Raw genomic sequence first — 8103 nt, 5'->3', positions numbered from 1 at the left:
TAAATAGCCAAAGTCTTTTCCCTGGGGTCGGGGAGTCCAAAACTAGAGGGCATAGATTTAGGGTGAGAGGGGAAAGACATAAAAGAGACCTACAGGGCAACATTTTCACACAGAGGGTGGTACGTGTATGGAATAAGCTGCCAGAAGAAGTGGTGGAGGCTGGTACAATTGCAACATTTCAGAGGCATTTGGATGGATATATAAATAGGAAGGGTTTGGAGGGATATGGGCCGGGTGCTGGCAGGTGGGACTAGATTGGGTTGGGATATCTGGTCGGCATGGACGGGTTGGACCGATGGGTCTGTTTCCATGCTGTACATCTCTATGACTCTATGAGTGATCAAGAACAAAGAACAAAGAATCTTACAGCTCAGGAACAGGCCCTTCAGCCCTCCAAGCCTGTGTCGATCCAGATCCTCTATCTAAACCTGTAGCCTATTTTCTAAGGATCTGTATCCCTTTGCTCCCTGCCCATTCATGTATCTATCTAGATACATCTTAAATGACACTATCGTTCCCACCCCTACCACCTCCGCTGGCAACACATTCCAGGCTATCATCACCCTCTGCGTGAAGAACTTTCCATGTATATCTCCCCTAAACTTTTCCCCTCTCACTTTGAACTCGTGATCCCTAGTAATTGAGTCCTCCACTCTGGGAAAATGCTTCTTTCTATCCACCCTGGCTACACTGCTCATGATTTTGTAAGCCTCAATCAGATCCCCCTTCAACCTCCTTCTTTCCAATGAAAATAATCCTAATCCATAAATCCATAAGACATAGGAGCGGAAGTAAGGCCATTCGGTCCATCGAGTCCACTCCGTCATTCAATCATGGCTGATGGGCATTTCAACTCCACTTAACCGCATTCTCCCCGTAGCCCTTAATTCCTTAATCTACTCAACCTCTCTTCATAGCTAGCACCCTCTATACCAGGCAACATCCTGGTGAACCTCCTCTGCACCCTCTCCAAATCATCCAATCCTTTTGGTAATGTGGCAACCAGAACTGTACGCAGTATTCCAAATTTGGCCAAACCAAAGTCCTATACAACCGGAACATGACCTGCCAACTCTTATACTCAATACCCTGTCTGATGAAGGAAAGCATGCTGTATGCCTTCTTGACCACTCTACTGATCTGCGTTGCCAGCTTCAGGGAATAATGGACCTGGAACACCAAGATCTCTCTGTACATCAATTTTACATAAAAAAGGCATACAGCATGTTTTCCTTCATCAGACGGGGTATTGAGTATAAGAGTTGGCAGGTCATGTTACAGTTGTATGGGACCTTGGTTTGGTCACATTTGGAATACTGTTTACAGTTCTGATTGCTATGTTATCGAAAGGATGTGAATGATTTTGAGTGGGCAGAGTAGGTTCACCAGGATGTTGCCTGGTATGGAGGGCACTAGCTAAGAAGAGGGATTGGGTAGATTAGGATTATTTTCATTAGAAAGACAGAGGTTGAGGGGGACCTGATTGAAGTCTACAAAATCATGAGTGGAATAGACAAGGTAGATAGCAAGAAGCTTTTTTCCCCCCAGAGTGGGGGAACTCAATTACTAGGGGTCACGAGTTCAAAGTGAGAGGGGAAAAGTTTAAGGGAGATATGCATGGAAAATTTTTTACACAGAGGGTGGTGAGTGTCTGGAAAATGTTGCCAGTGGCGGTGATAAAGGTGGACACGATAGTATTATTTAAGATGCATCCAGGCAGACACATGAATGGGCTGGGAGCAGAAGGATACAGATCCTCAGAAAATATGCATAGAACAATAGAACATAGAACAATACAGCGCAGAACAGGCCTTTCGGCCCTCGATGTTGCGCTGACCTGTGAACTATTCTCAGCTCGTCCCCCTACACTATCCCAAAATCATCCGTGTGCTTATCCAAGGATTGTTTAAATCTCCCTAATGTGGCTGAGTTGACTACATTAGCAGGTAGGGCATTCCACGCCCTTACCACTCTCTGCATAAAGAACCTGCCTCTGACATCTGTCTTAAATCTATCACCCCTCAATTTGTAGTTATGCCCCCTCGTACAAGCTGACGTCATCATCCTAGGAAAAAGACTTTCACTGTCCACCCTATCTAATCCTCTGATCATCTTGTATGTCTCTATCAAATCCCCCCTTAGCCACCTTCTTTCCAATGAGAACAGACCCAAGTCTCTCAGCCTTTCCTCATAAGACCTTCCCTCCAGACCAGGCAACATCCTGGTAAATCTCCTCTGCATCTTTTCCAATGCTTCCTCATCCATCCCGAAATATGGGGACCAGAACTGTACACAATATTCCAAGTATGGCCGCACCAGCGTTTTGTATAGTTGCAACATGATATTTCGGCTCCGGTACTCATTCCCTCTACAAATGAAACCTAACACACTGTATGCCTTCTTAACAACACTATCCACCTGGGTGGCAACACACATGGACTCCAAGATCCCTCTGCACATCCACACTTCCAAGAATCTTTCCATTGACCCAGTACTCTGCCTTCCTGTTATTCTTGCCAAAGTGAATCACCTCACATTTAGCTGCATTGAACTCCATTTGCCACCTCTCAGCCCAATTTGGCAGTTTATCCAAGTCCCCCTGCAACCTGCAACATTTTTCCAAACTGTCCACTACTCCACCAACTTTATCATCGTCTGCAAATTTACTAATCCATCCACTTATGCCTGCGTCTAAGTCATTTATAACAATGACAAACATCGGTGGTCCCAAAACAAATCCTTGTGGCACACCACTAGTAACCGGACTCCAGGCTGAATATTTTCCATCAACCACCACTTGCTGCCTTCCTTCAGAAAGCCAGTTTCTAATCCAAACTACTAAATTACCCTCAATTCCATGCCTCTGCATTTTCTCCATCAGCCTACCATGTGGAACCTTATCAAAAGGTTTTACTGAAGTTCATGTATGCCACGTCAACTGCCTTACCCTCGTCTACACGCTTGGTCACATTCTCAAAAAACTCAATAAGGTTGTGAGACACGACCTGTCCTTGATGAAACTATGTTGACTATCTGAAATCAAATTGTTGCTTGCTAGATGATTGTAAATCTTATCTCTTATAATCCTTTCCAAAACCTTTCCTACAACAGAAGTAAGGCTCACTGGTCTATAATTACCTAGATCATCTCTACTACCCTTCTTGAACAAGAACACAACATTTGCAATCCTCCAGTCCTCTGGTACTAAACCTGTTGACAATGATGACTCAAATATCAAAGCCAAAGGCTCTGCTATCTCCTCCCTAGCTTCTTCGAGGATCCTCAGATAAATCCCATCCGGCCCAGGGGACTTGTCTACTTTCACTCCCTCTAGAAATGATAACACCTGTTCGTAACTAACCTCGATCCTTTCTAGTCTAATATCTCATACCTCATTCTTCTCTGCAATATTCTCCAGTAACTACCGTTTTTTCCCCTTTGAACAGTCACCCAGCTTTCTTCATACCTAGGAGTAACTACTTCCCTGTAACTCCTATCTATCACAGCCTCTGCCTCCCAAATGATCCCCGAAGTTCATCCAGCTCCTGCTCCAGTTCCCTAACACAGTCTTGGAGGAGTGAGAGTTGGGTGCACTTCCAGCAGATGTACTTGGATGGGACACTAATGGCGTCCCTCACCTCAAACATCATGCAAGAAGAATATTGCTCTCCCTGCACTGCCATCCCTGCTACCCTATACGGTAGGTTTAGATAGAGAATCTGGATCAGCGCAGGCTTGGAGGACCAAAGGGCCTGTTCCTGCGCTGTAATTTTCTTTGTTCTTTGTTGAAACTCACCAACTAAGAAATGTAAAATCCATGATAATGGAGCAATTCATAGAAGGCTAAGTTCTCCTCAGTATCTGGAAGCTATGTTTTTGCTCTCAGCAGCTTTACAGTATAGCAGAAGCTGCACAGTTAATAATTCTCCCGTTTGGAACAAAATGTGCTCTGTGTTAGCTTAAAATCTTCCGTTGCAAAAGGAGTTCAATGCTTGCACATAGTTAACATGAGCAAAAAGGTTTTCCAAAAAAAATTAAAACAACTAAAGTATGTTTATTTATAGGTCATTAAAACTAAGTAACAAAATATTGAGACAAAAAGTAGAACTATAATGAGCAATGCCCATATAATGGACAAAATTATCTCTGACAACAGCCTTTGGAAAATTAAGTCATTGCCATGCCAAACTTTGAATGCCTTAGTCCTTTCAGGTTTGGTATTGCAGAAATTCGACATTATGGAGTCATACAATCGTACAAAATCGATGGTCAGGAAAGATCATAATCACAGTCATCGAGTTATTCTCTGGGAAAGGAGAACAATCTAACATCTAGTTTTCCTTTACTCTTACACAGGTTGCCAGAATCTGTTTTATCATCTTTTTCTGAATTTAGAGATCCGAGTCAGTATCTGCTTTCTTCTGAAGTCCTGTCTCTGGCCAAACTGAGTAAGATTAAATTTTAGACATATGACAATCCATTGGACAATTAAATATACCCAACTGATTTCTCATAATTCAAGCAACACTGACAGATTGATATTTGCAGTAATCGAACCATCATTCCATTACAACATCCATTGCTTAATAGACAAATCTCCAGACACATGCAGTTGGCAAATCATGATTTAATTGAGAACAATAAAGAATGATCATGTTCTCATGAATAATTTAAATGGACACAGTATTTTGAAAGAAAAATTACAGCTGACTTGTTTTTATCCTCAAAAGCAGCACACTTATTGACCTTTATTTCTAAGTAGCATAAGTTAATCTGTGCACGTACAAGAGAGGTCACTTTTGAGTGGCAATTCCACACTTCAACCTTTACCCAGAGACTGCAGCTAGTTTTCTTTAACTATCACAGCATGGTGGAAACATGCAGTGTCGAAAATTGAGTCCACACAATTATTAGCTCAGAAGAGAAAGCACTGAATCGAAATCAAAATGTTTATGAAAACCCAGCTCTGAACTGGCTCCTTTGTCTTGAGGTCTCTGTTCCATTCAAATGTTGGATGACCTAGACATTTACTACTGATTCATTATGAGCAGTGCACATATATTTTAAAACAAAATTCAGTTTAACTACATGAAGGGGTGAAGAGAGTGAATGTTAAAAGTGGTGGATGGGGTGCCAATTAAGTGGCCTCTTTACCATGAATCGTGGCAAGCTTTTTGAGTGCTGTTGGAACTGCACTCATCCAGTCAACTGAAGAGTATTGCACCACATTCCTAACATGTGCCTTGAAGATAGTGGACAGGCTTTGGGGAGTCAGGAGGTGCGTTACTTGCTGCAGGATTGCTTGTCTCCTACCTGCTCTTGTAGCCCTGTATTTAAATTGCTCGTCCAGTTCAGTCTCTGGTAAATAGTAAGCCTTAGAATGTTGATAGTGGAGGATTCAGTGACAGCAATGCCTTGGCTGTTAGGGGTGATGATTAGATTCTCCCATGTCAGAGATGGTCATTGCCTAGCACTTCTGTGGCACAATGTTACTTATCACTTGTCAGCCCAAACCTGGAAATTGTCCAAGTCTTGCTGAATTTAGACATGGACTGATTCAGTATTTGAGGAGCTGTAAATGGTGATGAACATTGTGTAACTATCAGCAAATATCCTCATCTTATGATGGAGGAGAGCTCATTAATGAAGCAATTGAAGATGGTTGGGCCTAGGACACTACCCTGAGGAACTCCTGCATAGATGTCCTGGAGCTGAGATGACTGCCCTCCAACAGCCACATTCATATCTCTATATGCCAGGTAGGGCACCAACCTGTGGAGAATTTTCCCTTGATTCCCAGTGACTCCAGTTTTGTTAGAGCTTCTTGATGTCACATTCATGCAAATGTTAAGAGCCATCACTCTCACCTCACCTCTGGAATTCAGCTCCTTTGTTCATGTTTGAACCAAGGCTGTACTGAGGACAGGAGTTGAGTGACTCTGGCGGAACCCAAACTGGGCGTCACAGAGCAGATACTGTTTGATCATGCTATTGGTAACACCTTCCATCACTTTACTGATGATCATGAGGAGACTTATGAGACAGTAATTTGCTGGTTTGGATTTGTCCTGTTTTTCATATCCAGGACATACATGGATAATTTTCCACATTGTTGGGTAGATGTCAGTGTTGTAGCTGTACTGGAACAGGTCAATAGGGGCATGGCAAATTCTAAAGCACAAGTCGTCAATACTATTGTCAGAATGTTGTAGTATACAGTACTGGCAGTACTTTACAGTATCCAGTCCATCCACATTTCTTGATATCATGTGGAGTGAACAGAATTGGCTTAAGATTGGCATCAGTGATGCTGAGATCCTGTTGGGGACGTCAGTCTGGATCATGCACTTGGTACTTCCGGTTGAAGATTGTTGCAAATATATCACTCTAATTTCTTGCACTCACGTGTTGGGCTCTTCCATTGAAGATGGGGATAGTTGAGCAGCTCCTCCTCCAGTGAGTTGTCTACCACCATTCACGATTGGATATGGCATGACTACCAAGCTCGGATCTGATCTGTTGGTCGAGGGATCACGTCTATCATTTGCTACGTTTGCTATTCAACATGCAAATAGTCCTGTTTTGTTACCTCACCAGGTTGACACCCAATTTAAATACAACAATTCTGACATGCAGGCCTGCAATCTTGATTGCACTAAGGTTGATCCCCTACCTTGATGGAAGTAGTAAAGTGGGGGATATGCCAGGCCATGAGATTGCAGATTGTGTAAGAGAATAATGCTGCTGCTGCTGATGGTGGTCCAATGGCCTCATGGATGTCCAGACTTAAGTTGTTGGATCTGTTTAAAGTCTGTTCCATACAGCAAAGCGATAGTGTCACACAACAGGATGGAGTGTATTCTCAATGTGACAGGAGTCTTTCTCCACAAGGTGGTCACTCTTACTAATATTGTCATGGACAGTTGCATTTATGATTGGCAGATTGGTGAGGATTAGGTCAAGTATGCTTCTCGCTCTTGTTGGTTGACTCACCAATTGTCACAGACCCAGTCAAGCAGCTATGTCGTTTGACCAGCTCAGTCAGTGATGTTGCTGACTCATTCTTGGTTTATGGATGTTGAAGCCTCCATCCAGAATACATCCTGTGCCCTTGCCACTCTTAGTCCACCCTCAAAATGGTATTCAATGTGGAGGACCACTGCTTCAGCAGTCACAGTGGGGGCTGTATGTGATGATCAGCAAAAAATTTTCTTGCCCATATATGGCCTGATGCCATGAGACTTCATAACATCTGTAATCAATGTTCAAGACTTCCATACTTTATTCCACAGAGGGCGAGACAGGACATGCCCAGGGTGGTGATGGTTTTGTTGTCTCGGACATTGACTGTAAGATATGATTCTGAGAGTACGAATATATTGATTTGTTGCTTGATTAGTCTTTGGGACAGCTCTCCCAATTTTTGCACCGCCTCTAGATGTTGGTGAAGATGATTTTGCAAGATTGACAGGGGTGAGTTTGCTGTTATTGTTTCCAATGCCTTAATAGGTGGTCTGAATCAAGATTAGCGTGGTGCTGGAAAAGCACAGCAGGTCAGGCAGCATCCAAGGAACAGGAAAATCGACGTTTCGGGCAAAAGCCCAGTCATCATTCATGATGCAGGGCTTCTGCCCGAAATGTTGATTTTCCTGCTCCTCGGTTGCTGCCTGACCTGCTGTGCTTTTCCAGCACCACGCTAATCTTGACTCTGATCTCCAGCATCTGCAGTCCTCACTTTCGCCTTAATAGAACACTATCTGGGTCACTGGCTTACAAGTCTAGAACAATATCACTAGGCCATTGCCTGACCAGTTCCACCACAAAACACACCAGATGGCCTCCTTCTTTAGAGACCGCAATTTCCCTTCCCACGTGGGTAAAGATGCCCTCCAACGCATCTCGTCTACATCCCGCACCTCCGCCCTCAGACCCCACCCCTCCAACCGTAACAGGACAGAATGCCTTCCACCCTACCTACCTTCGCATAAACCAAATCATCCGCCGACATTTCCGCCACCTCCAAACAGACCCCACCACCAGGGATATATTTCCCTTCCCACCCCTTTCCGCCTTCCGCAAAGACCGTTCACTCCGTGACTACCT

The 8103-nt window shown here is 43.7% G+C and overlaps 1 protein-coding gene across 3 annotated transcripts in view; it reads right to left on the bottom strand.

Moving 5' to 3' along the window:
- The window catches only part of msh3 (mutS homolog 3 (E. coli)), a 281339-nt gene that overhangs the window by 76446 nt on the left and 196790 nt on the right, over window positions 1-8103 (bottom strand). The gene's annotated exons all lie outside the window — the stretch shown is intronic.

Source organism: Chiloscyllium plagiosum, chromosome 2, assembly GCF_004010195.1.
Source record: "Chiloscyllium plagiosum isolate BGI_BamShark_2017 chromosome 2, ASM401019v2, whole genome shotgun sequence".
Lineage (NCBI taxonomy): Eukaryota > Metazoa > Chordata > Chondrichthyes > Orectolobiformes > Hemiscylliidae > Chiloscyllium > Chiloscyllium plagiosum.
The sequence above is the reverse complement of the archived record's forward strand: the minus strand, read 5'-3'. Positions and strand labels throughout refer to the sequence as shown.